We start from the raw sequence: 13,794 nt of genomic DNA, 5'->3' as shown, positions 1-13,794 counted from the left end.
CCTGCTATGCACCTCAATGTTGTGTGTGTGCAAACATAGGCACCTATACACAATATGCATAGCAATCACCATTTGTACAAAGTGACACATATATATCTTGTAATACTATTGAGTGCATAGGTCACATGACACACACTGTGTCTGTGTGATGTTTAATGTTGCAGTTGTGTTGTAGCATGCCATGTCATGTCTGGAACTGGCATGTCCACAATATGTCCTACACTCACCATAACCACTGTACAATGGCTATGTTGAGCAATGATATTCCATCAGGTATACATGCACCACTCATCCTGTGTGTATATATAGCATGCATGTGCTAAACTTTTGTCCACAATTATCTGCTAAAGACACAGATGCTCTAATCAGAAATGGATATCTATGAGACACACAGATACACACCCAGACATGGTATGTATACCTGTGAGAGATGGTGCACAGGACATTGCAGAGCTTTTAATACTTGCACAGCAATGTTGTGTCCATGTACACAGTGCATTCCAGAGTGAGGCCAATCACTGAACAACAACACACATGCATCAAAGACATGTATAGTGTTATTGGCAAGGGCTGTCAACACCCGCACTGCATGCTGTTGGGAAACACACGTCCTGCATGCTGACACGTGTGATATAACTGTTTGCCTTGTGATACTGTACCCCACCATCACCCGCTGCTGAGTATGTTTTGGATTGCTGGTGGTGTGTGTGTGTGTATGTGTGTGTGTGTGTGTGTGTGTCTGTTATAGTGAGGAGTGCATTTGTGTGCATGTGTGCATGTGTTCATGTGTGCATGTGTGCATGTATGCATGTGTGCATGTGTTCATGTGTTCATGTGTGCATGTGTACATGTGTTCATGTGTGCATGTGTGCATGTGTGCATGTGTGCATGTGTTCATGTGTTCATGTGTGCATGTGTTCATGTGTTCATGTGTCCATGTGTGCATGTGTGCCGACATCATGTACAGGTCGTAAAGTGTGTTTCCTGTCTTCCTCTCACAGGTGCTGACTTTGGGCTTGTTCACTGCAGCAGGGAAACTGATGTCACTGAGCAAAATAGTGATACTAATGATAGGTGTGTTGAGGCACAGGCATGTTTGCCAGGGTCTGTCGTTGGGCCACCAGTCGACAGTACACAAGTATCCACCCCATCCATGCACACAGTCATACTGCCAATACGTCCATCACCAATGCCCTTAGCTGAGGGACAGCATACAGTCGGCATTGGCCAGGACAGGGTGGAATCCATCGCACAGGCATCCTGGCAGAGCAGCCATACCCAGATGTCTAGAAGGGTACCACATAGGCAGATGTCCAGGGTTTCTCATCGGAGCACTGCTGCTCATCATACCACTGGCAGACGTGCCACAGGTCTTACAACCTCACACATGTTCCAGGCTGTCATAGAGGCACATGCATGTATGGAACAGTACACCAGATAGGGACTAAGGGCACAGAGGGCACATAACACCACCATCATTGACAGTATCTATGACCTAGCAGGTGCCATCCGTAATTACACTGAGGTCACTGATAGACATTGGGGAGAGACATTAGATGTCCTCTGCAATGTCATGTCCATGTGTCAGGACAGTGCGGGACTGAGTCTTCGACATGGAAATATACCAGCAACATCAGCAGCTGGCAGTCACAGCGGACGTACATCAAGTCACAGCCGCTCCTGTAGTGCCAGTACCAGCCCCAGCAATGTTGGGGGTGGGCTGTCCATAGAACGTCCTAGAAGACCACGTGCACGTAGCTCTGGACAGTTCCAGCAGGGACCTGGGTCCAGTGTACATCCATCTACCTCTGGGGATAGTACCCAGTCTGGCTTAGTACCTGATAGTGTCAGTAGCACCCCTGTCAGGCACAGGTACTGTATCCATAGCCAGAGACGGTGATCTGTAAAGCCTGGCAGGTACAGTCTGTGGCTGTCCCACAAATACCCGTATATGGCAGCCACATGGTGGAACTGTGTGCATGCAGACACACAAACACACACACACATAAACCAAAATCCTAGGGCTAACACATACCCATACACATTACATAAACATTGGCCCATAGCAGTGCTCTTGCCCCTCACACACACACACACACACACACACACACACACACACACACACACACACACACACACACACACACACACACACACACACACACACACATGTCGATTGGATGGCTCACTGTAGGCCTCTGGCAAACCAGCAACACACCCTGTGCATTTGATGAAACTTGTGCCACCTCCTGTCATCTGTAACATTGATGCAGGAACAGGCTACCATGGTGCTGATGCACAGGGTGACTTTATAGCAGTATAGCAATGTTAGCACGTTGTCAGCAGTAGAGTGTAATGATATGCTTGAAGGTGTAGCTGAGCAGGCATGATGCATTACAGCTATGATTGTCAATGTAGTATTGTTTACACCAGGGTTAGTTCCAGTAGTGTATTGTCCACCCACGTGCCACTTGGCTGATGTGTGTAGTATTGGCAGCATGTGTTAGACAGTGGACAGCATGTCTGGGATGTGTGTAACACAGATTTGTAGGTGTACATTTGTGAATATGGTGGAGGTGCACTGTCTGCATGTACGTGCATAGTGTACACATGGGCAGGGTGACATGCCCTGTATTACACAGTGTTAACACTCCATAATTTCTATTGGTGGCCAGTATGCACTGTACTACACACATTTCGGAACGTGACTACACATGTGTGTATGACATGGTTTGACACTGCGCTGTGGGTGATACTGTTACTATCAGTCATTGTTTTGCATTCTGGTCATATACATAACTTCAACAGCCTGACCATAACCAATCGTTAGATGATGTCTTGACAATTGACACACATATGTAAGACACACAGCAACATTTGGATCCTTCAGGTACTATACTATGCCAATAACCAGTGGTATTCACCTGCACCCATTACTGAGACCACTCCTGTTTGGCATATAGCTCTCTTAGGTACAAGCAATCACAGTAGGGATATATCCGCCTATGTCTGGTAATGCATACGTGGCCTATAATGCATTCTCAAGATAACACACACATCCTCCACAAGGATATCATACAGACAGATGCCTGTTGTCAAACCCATGCTGTAAAGCTAGAAGCCAAACTAAGCATAGTCATCCACCTTTATGGAACATATTATCCCCACAGTACCACATAGGTAGTAGCCACCAACATGATGAACAGGTACCGATGTGTACATGCAACCAAGTGTTACGTCATCTCTCCTTTGATAATCACATTTCCAAAGGTATTTTGAAATCCCTCGGTGGATCACATAAGCAATAAGAGGTCTGCATGCATATCCACAAAGGTTGTTGTACACCTGTAATGAATAGTCATCACTGACAGACTTTGCTGCGTTTGAACAGGTGTGACATATACCTCAGCCATAAACCCTCACTCACACATTTCAATAGAAACCGTAATGAGTGTGTGTGACACGGATGACCTGGGCCAGGGATCACTGCAGTGGCTGGCCTTGTCACAAGCATACAGATGTGACCTAAGGTCTGGGAAGCAGCAGCACAGTTTGGCAAAGATGACAGCTGTGTTCTTAGAGAAAGCAGGGTTCCCACACATGCAATAATTGAGGTAACATGTACGTATATGTATTTGCCACACACCTAGCTCACATGTGCAATGTATACTGATATGTCATGCAGTAGTAAAAGCAAAACCCACAACACATTGACCAACAGTGTCACACATACAGCGCACACACTCACCAAGTGCAGGATTTAAACCCCTATCTGACTACTTCATGATACTAGAGGAATATGCATTAACACGACACGCTATACACATTACTGGGTGCTCTTTTTTTCCACAGGTATATTTGTAGGATGGTGACATCATCAGGCTTGACAAAGATTAATTTACCACTTTTAAGGTGTTTTACTACTCTCTTAAAAAGTTGCTTTTTCCCAAGAAGACCACACACACCATTGTCAAGTACAGGATTCAAACCCCTGCCCAACTACTTCATGATATTAGAGGAGTACACATTAGCACAACACACTATACACATTACTGGGAACTCTTGTTTCCACAGGTATATTTGTAGGATGGTGACATCATCAGACTTGACAAATATTAGTTTACCACTTTTAAGGTGTTTTACTACTCTCCAAAATGGTTGCTCCTTCTTAAGAAGACCACACACAAACACTTGTCAAGTGCAAGATTCAAACCCCTACCAAACTACTTTATGATATTACAGGAATACGCATTTGCATACCGCGCTATACACACTACTGCAAATTTGCCTTTCCATAGGTATATTTGTAGGATGGTGACATCATCAGACTATACAAAGTGGGTTACATTAGGTGACATTAGGTGGGCTACATTGAAGGAATGTCTAAACACTTTGGCCATGTGATCATCAAAGGGGAGTTTACTATATGCCTGTGTCCCCAGGGCCATAATGACTTTCTCTGTGCATACTGGATTACCACCTATGTTGTAATTTGTGTGCACTTTGTTTTACCCAAAGGAGATGACTATGCATTCTTCGGCATTCAGCTTGAGGGCATTGTTTTGACACCAGGTATCTGTCTCTGTAAGACACTTCTGGAGGATGCCTGTGTCAGCCATACAGTTGATTATAGACCACAGTTACCATTCATCTGCAAACCTGTTCAGTCATACACCTCCCATGCTTGCCTGTACCTCTGAGCAGTATCTACTGAACAGGTGGGGTCCCAGGATCAAGACCTGTGGGATGCTATTTGTGACTGACTTAGAGTTGGACATGGCACCTGCAACACTGAACATGTGTGTTTGATCTGTGAGCCACTTGGCCACCCATCCTGTGACATAGCTGTTAATGTTCAAGCTGGTATGCTTGTCCATGATGACAGAGTGGGGAATGATGTAGAAAGTCCTTCGTGAGGTCCAGGTGGGCTGTGTGAACTACTTTCACCTCCATCTATGTCCTTGGTAACTGTTTGAAATAAGTCAACTAGGTTTAGGAGCCAAGATCTGCCTTTAACAAGGCGAAGTTGTGTAGAGTCCAGTGTCTGGAGGTCTCCAATGTCTCAGTTTATGGGTTCCATGACAATTTGCTCAATATCTCTGTAGACCAGGCTGAGAAGACATATTGGGCAATGGTTTCTAGGTTCTGTTGTGGCACCCCATTTGTGGAGCTGGATGACTGCTAGTGCATGTTATTCTTTGGGTACATAGCCTGTGGTACGCTTGTGTCTGGACAGTGAATGTAGGTGAGGGTGTAGTTTCTTATGGGCCTAGTGTAAGACGCAGCCTGGGACACCATCCAGTCACATTGATGCTGTGTTCTTAGCTTTGGTGTGGGCTGTCTTTAACTGCATGTCCATGATGTCTGGGGCTCTGCATCCTTCTGTGATGGACACAGGCCCTTTTGGGGGTGATGGGGGGAGTTTATACTGAACTTGTCCCCCTGGATGTGGGCAATGAAAGTTGGTTTGGTGTATTTCTTTCTTTTTTTCAGTAGCTGACAGCATATTTGGAAGTTGACACCTACATGTCTGGTATAGCTACCGAAGGCTTTGTGGTTGTTATTCTTACATTCCTTGGCTATTTGTCTTTGGAAACTGTCCTTGGATTATTTTATGAGTGATCATTATTTCTTCCTAATAATGATCAGTGATGCCTTTCCTTTAGTGAAGTTGGATCTATCATGTGTTCGTTTCCTCCTTCTGTTGTCTAGCTTATTTATGGCCAACAACCATCTGATTGTCCTATTTTAGGAGGTGTGCATCTTGGTTTTATTTGTGATGTCTCATTCCATGCATCCCTGTAGATGCTCATAGGATGCACTTGTAAATGATTCTGCAGATTGTATACCATTATCCTATAGCAAGAGGTCTTCAGAACATTCCACTTTGGTCTTGGGAAGTGTGCAATTTGCTTTTGCAAATGTCTTCACAGCGGTTTCATTGACTGGATGGGGGGATGGGATGTGGATGTCCAGTGTGATTACTTAATGATCTGATATTACCAGCGAGGGGTTTATCTCTGTTGTGGAACACTGGTACCCCATGTTGGTGATGATCATGTCCAGTATGTTGTCACCTCTAGTGGGCGTGGTGACCAGCTGTTCCAGGGTGTTAGAGTTTTTAAACTCTAGGAAACATTGGGCAAAGGACGTTGTACAAGAGTAATTCCACCACTCAGTGTTTGGGTAGTTGAAATCTCCTCATATAATGGTGTTTGATAGGACCTTTATATTTTCCACTGTTCTCCGGAATACTGAGTGAGGTTCCTGAGACAAGGTACGTGATCTGTAGCAGGCTACAATCTGATGGGCAGCTTTGCCCAATGTTAGTTGCACTTGCATGGTCTCCAAGGTCTCATGCTGTGCCACTAACCTGAACGTGTGGGTATCCATAAGGTAAATGGGTACACCCCCCCTTCCTTTTGTATTTAACTCGTGGATTTGGGTCCAAAGGTCAGTGGGCTTGTGAGTGTTTTACATGGAGCATATCCAACAGCTCTGTGTTTGACACAGCTTTGTATGTTAGGCAGTGAACACCTCTGAGTAGGCGATATGCAAGGGAGTATGGATGGAGCATTTTGAGATGGTCTGTGTATGGCATATATTTCAGGCTGCTAATGCTCTTTGTGAGATATTGCTGCTGGCTTTCCAGTTGTTGTAGTTGTCTTGTGAGGTACATAGCAACAGTGGCATTGTACTCTATTATAGTTCTAGAGAGTGATGAGTAGAGAGGAACAATGTCCTCTTCTATTCTGCATGAGACACATTTTGTGATGAGGCGTGCCACATAGGAGGGTTTCCTGACTACTGTGGGAATGTGATTATCACAGTTGTATCCACTGTCCACCTGTGACCCAGGGTCTCTTGTCACACTTTCAGTGTGAAGTATACTACCACCTATGTTGTAGTTCTTGGCTACAGAGTTTTTAACAAAGGGGATGACAGTGCACCTTTTGGCATTGAGCTAGAGCCCATGGCTTTGACAACAGCCATCTGTCTCACTAAGGCCCTTTTGTAGGATGTCTACATCTTTAGTGTTAACAATTATGGCTCCTAATTTGCAGTCCTCTGGAAACTTCAGTAGCCACAGACCTTCCATGTTAATGTTTACTTCAGGGAAGTAGATACTACACAGCCTGGGAAGTTATCTGGTCCCATGGCTGCTGTGATACTGGCTTTGGAGAGTGTTTTTTACCTGTGCAGCCATGATGACAGCAACTTTGCAATCTTCCATTATAGAGATGTGCTCTTTCATGGGTGAGAGGGGGGTAAAGTTAACACTGATCCTATCTGCCAGGATGTTGGCAATATCAGTTGGCTCTCTGTACATTTAGTGCCATTGAGCTGTAACTCAGAACAGATCTGAGTGTAACCATGACATGGACCTGTCTGTTGGGCAGAGATCTCCTGAGTAGACAGTATGCAACAGAGTACAGATTGGGTTACATTCAGTCTTGTTGCATGGGGCAACTATTTGAGGCCAGTAATCCTCTTGTTAAGGTACTTCATTGGTCTTCCTAGGTGCTGAACGTGCCTAGTCAGATTCATCGCAAGTTTGTTGTGGTACTCTCTGACAGGTCTGATGACTGCTGAGTAGTGGGAACCTCCTTTGACCTACATGCACAGACCTTGGCAGTTTGTGTGAACACATAGCATGATTTTCCAACCACTTTGTGAATGTGTTTCTGGAAGTAGAGATGACTATCCACATTTGTCCATAGATCCCTTATTATCACATCTGTATTTAGCCTAAGTGTGTGAGCATGCCCAGTATGACCTTTCAGTATGTTGCTGCCTGACATTTGCTTTGTTTCTTTAAGTGTGTGAGCGTGCTCAGTATGACCTTTCAGTGTGATGCTGAATGTAATCCACTACATTTGTTGGAGTGTGTGAGCACGCTCAATATAGACATTTATACTATATGTGTATGGAAAATCAAGTTGTATTTTTACAGCAGGGCTCACCTTTGTGTCATAAATCAACAGGGATCATGCTGTGCCTGCAGGGCTTCCATGAGACACTTTGCATAGACTTATCAACATTTCTACATACAGGGGAGACAGCTATTCTTTGTACATTTCTACCCGGAGGCACACCTGATTGTTACTGTGGGTGTACATGGGATGTGGGTTTCACCTGACACTTATACACATTTGCTATGCCTGCACTGCTATGTACAGGACACCATTTCAGTCTGTACTGTTGCCTATCGTACTGGCTTGAGGCATACTACTGTACTACAGATCTTAGCATCCGATGTCATGTATATTAGATTGCGACTTCCTAGCCTACACAACTCACATCACACTGCCTGGCCTGATGTTCTCTGTCTGCATAGGCGTGTGGGGGAGGTTACCCATTTGCCTCTTTAGGGGCATGATACAGCATTTCTTTGTGTTTGCATTAGTGTACAATTGTTCTGCTGTGTCGATGCAACTGAAATGCTATCATGGCTTAGTGGTTCAGTACTGTGACTATAATGCACAGTATCTTGGGCCTGAGCCCTGTCACTGCTGTTTATTTTCATGCTGGGCAGACCAGACTGCTTAAGTAACAGTAAAGCAGATATGAGCATGTTTAATTGACTTTGCTCAACTTTGCCTGACCTTGCCCAACATTGCTCAACGTTGCCCGACATTGCGCTAGTTAACATGAGCAATTTTATTAACATATACTAGATATTGGTAAAAGCTGCTTAGCACTGCATTATATTGCTTAAAACATGGCAATCATGCCTCAGGTGGTGCTGCAGGGCTGCCTATGTCGGATGCACATACTACACTCCCTATACATGTTTGGAAACAGGTAGTGTCAAGTTAGGCATCCCCTTTATTTTATGTGCGAGTCAGAGAGAGGTATCATTTCCAGGGTTCCTACTGAGCCAGTGTATGTGCTATGCATTGCCTCTTTGCCAAGGCCAAGGCATACTGGGCACGCCTCCTTCTGCCTACTGAGGCAGGCTCAGGTTGTTCCTCCTCTGAGTCACGCTGTACCTGTGCAGGCCTTGGCAATGGTGGGGGGCTGTTTGGCCCTGCCCCATGCTGTTCCTGCTGCAGCTGTTTTCGCAGGATCAGATTGTGTAGCATGGCACATACCATGACAATTTGGGTACATGTAGTTGGTGAGTAGTGCAAGGCTCCACCAGATGTGTCCAGGTACCAGAACCATGATCTGAGCATCCCAAACACATGCTCGATTACATTTTGTGTTTGTGCATGTGCCTTATTATGGAGTTCTTGTTCAGGTGTGTGTGCATTTCTGATGGGTGTCATCAGCCATGGCTCCAGTGCGTATCCAGCATCCCCCACTAGATGACTGTCAGGGATGTCCCCACTGGCGAATGTCTGGTACAGCTGTGACAGATGCCAGATATGGGAATCGTGGTAGTTTCCAGGGCAGCCAGCACACACACATTCAGTATTATGCCCTGGGCATCACACAGGACCTGGTAGTTGATGAAGTGGAAGCCCTTGCGGTTATTGTAAGCCCTACCCCACTCACCAGCTGGTGCTTTGATGTGTATGTGCGTGCAGTAAATTGCACCCACTACCTCAGGGTATTCCGTTATTTGATGGAAGAGATGCATATTTCTAGCCAATGCCTCATGGGAAATGGGAAAATATACATGATCACCGACATGTGCTGACATGGCATTCAGGAACTGGTGCAGTACCCTGGATGCTGATGCCTGTGAAATCCCCATCATATCACCAGTTGGTCTCTGGAAGGTACCTGTTGCTAGTATTCTTAAGCCAACACATGCCTCGGTTTCCACTGGGATGGGTTCCCCTCTGTTGGTTCTGTGTGTGAGGTGTGGCCTGCACAGCTCAATAATTTGCTGCAGGAGCTCTCTGTCCACTCTATAGTGCTCCACTATCTCCAGCTCATGTAGCCCCTGGTAGGTTACCCTGGGTCTGTACACTCTTCTCCGTCTCCTCACTGTGGGTTGCTCAGCAGCATTCGCAATGGCACCACCCTCAGCATCTTGCACATGGCGGCTTATAATAGCAATGGCAGCCCCTAACATTTTTTTGTCTCAGTTAAGCTTTTTAAGTTTTCACTTCTCTTTGCAGACTGCAGTGTTGCAGTGTTTCTGAAAAAAACATGGAGGAATGTTGTTTGCAGAGTTTTAAGTGCTGGGCTGGGCTGGGCTAGTGTATTGCCTGTGTAATTGGCTGATTCTGATTGATTTCACCTGGCAGCTCTGCTAGTTCTCTTTGGTTAACTTCCTACTACTTCTTTTCCTTCCTTTTCCCATTTCTGTTTCCACAGGGGGCAGCGCCACGCAAACAAGCGCAAACACGCACACACGCACACACGCATGCACACGCGCACACACAGGCTTACAAAAGCTTACACAGGCTTAGGCGGGGGCACATTTGCGCATACAGGCTTAGACAGCCTTACACAGGCTTACATGGGCGCACACATGCGCACACAGGCTTAGACAGGTTTACAGGCATGCACACTTGTGCACACAGTGTAAGCAGCTTTGCAAGAAACTTTAGTGATAGCCGCAGCGTACACCTTTGGTTTCTGGGTTTCAGTTTAGACAACTGTAGACACGCCTCTTCCAGTCCTGAGTAACTCACAGCAAACACATGCCACTCTGCTCCAATAAGCTTACAGTCTTTTTGATACATACCCCCTCATGATGTCACCTATCTTCTACTCTGTTACTCCCCTAATCCTACTCTTACACTTTAGGGACATGGTTCACATGGCAGGGAAAATTGGATTCACTATCCTTATACTCATTTGCATAGGATTGCCTACTAATGCTTGGTTACACCTCTCAGACTGAGCTTCCCCCCTTAGCAACCACTACTCAGTAGAAATGTTGTCTTCAGCCTGCCATTCACCTGCATGGCAGATGAATATTTTGAATAAAATCCCTATTTGTGGCTTTTATTTTTTGTTTTTTTGGTTTTTAGAGTGCCACACATTTGCGCGGCACTGCATTACACTTAAACATCAGAGATCGAGGAAAAAAAAAATATTTTTTATTATTTTGCAACAGATAAAAATTATGGCCATTGGCATGCTTCCTCAACTGGATGCATCCTTTATTTGGAGCTGTCATAGCTCCGTTTTGCTATTTGCAGAATGGTACTCAGTTGCCAAGTGAGTACATTTCTGCAAATAACACTACTCTTACTCGGACAGGTTAGTATTTCCTGGATCGCAAATTTACCTCATTTGCATAGCTTTCAGCAGCAAATGAGGTAATTTGCATAAACTAACACTGTCCATGCAAGAGTCGTTTTAGGAGCTCTCTTGCACGCCCCTGCCGGCTGTTCCTGGATCGCTCGGCAGACATGTTGGCTGGCTGGAGTCTTACTCTACTCTTAGAGTACGTGCAAGCCTTCGTGAATTCCACCCCCTGTTACTCTAGCAACTTTCTAAGTTTATAAGTGCAATATTTAAAATTTGTCCTATTTTTGGGCCTTTGCCCTACTCCCTCCAATTTTGTCAGACTTTGTCCAGATTTCTTGCACTAAGACTTTGAGAGATATGATGGGACCTGAATGGCTGTGACAGGAGGAAGGTGGGGCATGTCATGCATCTGGTCACTTGGTTGGTGTGCCAGTAGATGGAAAGTCTGTTTCTTTTTCAGTGGGGGAGTTGGGGGTGTGTAGCTCTTACTGTAATAAGTTGATCACTTGCAATGTATTGATCTGCAAGAGCTGACGGAGTGGAGTTCTGGTTCATAGTACCAGTCCATGGTGCTGGTTAAACCAGCTATGCTTCTCCATTTCCTGAGATGTGCACAGAAAATGGTATAACCCATACGATTATATTGAGAATGCGTAGCTACACTCAAGTTGAAGGTGTACTGAACTATTCTGCCACTGTGATGTATTCTGTGCAAGTGATCAAAGATAATAAAATACATCCAGTTAATTGATGTTAGAACATACATACATATAGTTTAAGGAACAATAATCCTTCCAGTACCTTATGTGTATGAAGGAAACAATGATGAATTTGTTAGGGCAATGTACACACCTATGGCAAAGTGTTAATCCTGAGAAGAATCACTAACACCTGTGCAATCATTCCAATAACAGTTTTAATTCATGAAAAAAAAATCTGTGGCAGCAAACTGCATGTTGTGAATGATAGAAAGTGTGTGACTGTCCATACATGCTGTATATGTATATAGCAAAATCCAGAAGGACATCATCCATGCACCCAATCACATGTGTTGCAAAATCTAGTCATTCCTGTAGTTGTGGAAGCACATACATTGAGAAAAGGTAAATAATGCTGGATTCAAACTCATGTATTACTAAGGCTCACAAACTAGAGAACATTGTATCATTTCCTGATACTACAGATGACTTACTAGAGGGCTGAGATGAATCACATTTCTACAAATAGGCTCATCAGTGTTTAACAAAGCAGTCGTTTGTGCTAGCAGGTGATTTGGCCTAGTGGTGCATTGCTCTGACTTTCATGCAAAGGGTCCTGGGTTCAATAGTTGTTAAGGGTATAACTTTTACAGCTGATTTGGCATAGTGGCATGTTGCTCTGACTCCAGTGTACAGGGTCCTTGGGTTCAAGACCTGGCAGTGCTGACTTTTGCTTTCTACATGGCCCACCTCATAAATAATGGTATTTCATCCAGGAACACGGAGGTCATAATATCCCTGTACTCCTCCCTTATCAGACCCATTATTGAGTACAGTACCCCTTTGGTATGTACCCTGCCAAACACAGGCAGCAGTTGGAAAGACCACAAAGGTTTCTGACCTGGAAAATCCAGGGTCTCAAACACTTATCCTATACAGATAGGCTAAAAGCCCTGTCCTTCTACTCAGTCTCATACAGACTGCTCAGAGGTGACCTGTGCCTTGTATACAAGGCCATTTCAGACCCAACCTTAATGGAGTTGCTGCATATGCATAAGACAAACTCCACTCATGCAACTCGTATGCAAGGCCTTAACCTGGTCTGTGACATTAATAGAAATTGTTGGCGGGATAGATTTGTGTCCCAAAGACTCCCCCATCTGCGGAATAGACTCCTTTTCCATGTCAAGCAGAGTACCTCTCTAGCCCTCTTTAAGAGGAAACCTGAATGACTGGATGGGAAACAGAAAATATACCCCTGGGATCTCACCTGTGTACCTGCTAGACAGGGGAAACAGGTGTTGACTTTAAGGGAACATGGGCCAAATTCTTGGCTAGGCTTATAAAGGCCTCTGAGCCAATAGCCTAATATCATCCTAGGAACCTAAGAACCTATGAAAATGAAAAGAAAATAGTGAAAGAGCCCTCTCTGGCTGTACATAAGAACTTTGGCTAATGCTATTCCCACCTAAATGTACACTCACACACACACACACACACACACACACACACACACACACATGCATGCACACACTAACACAACTGAGTCTATATATTAATATGCAGGGTTTGAACTGACTATCTAACAATGATCACAAACTAGAAAACAGTGCCTGAATTGCAATTGCAACATTAGAAGATTGATTACTAGTGTAAGATAATGAATGCATATTTGAAAGGATCACATCTCCATTAATTTGCAAGGGTAATGTGTGTGCTAAAAGAGACTGAAAGTGATCTGTTAGCCCACTTTGGCTGTAAAGTTACACATCGTACCTGTTGCAAAAGCCATTCCTACCTAGTATGAGAGAGATAGATGGACTCAGAGTACTCAGTCACTGCTGAATTCAAACCACTTACCTTTCTAGACAACACCATATCAACGGCAAACACCACAAGTGAAGTCTTAATATAAGTGTGAGATAGAGCACTTTTGAAA

This window comes from Protopterus annectens, chromosome 2.part2 (genome assembly GCF_019279795.1).
Source record: "Protopterus annectens isolate FY-2018-M chromosome 2.part2, PAN1.0, whole genome shotgun sequence".
Taxonomy (NCBI): domain Eukaryota; kingdom Metazoa; phylum Chordata; order Ceratodontiformes; family Protopteridae; genus Protopterus; species Protopterus annectens.
The sequence above is the reverse complement of the archived record's forward strand: the minus strand, read 5'-3'. Positions refer to the sequence as shown.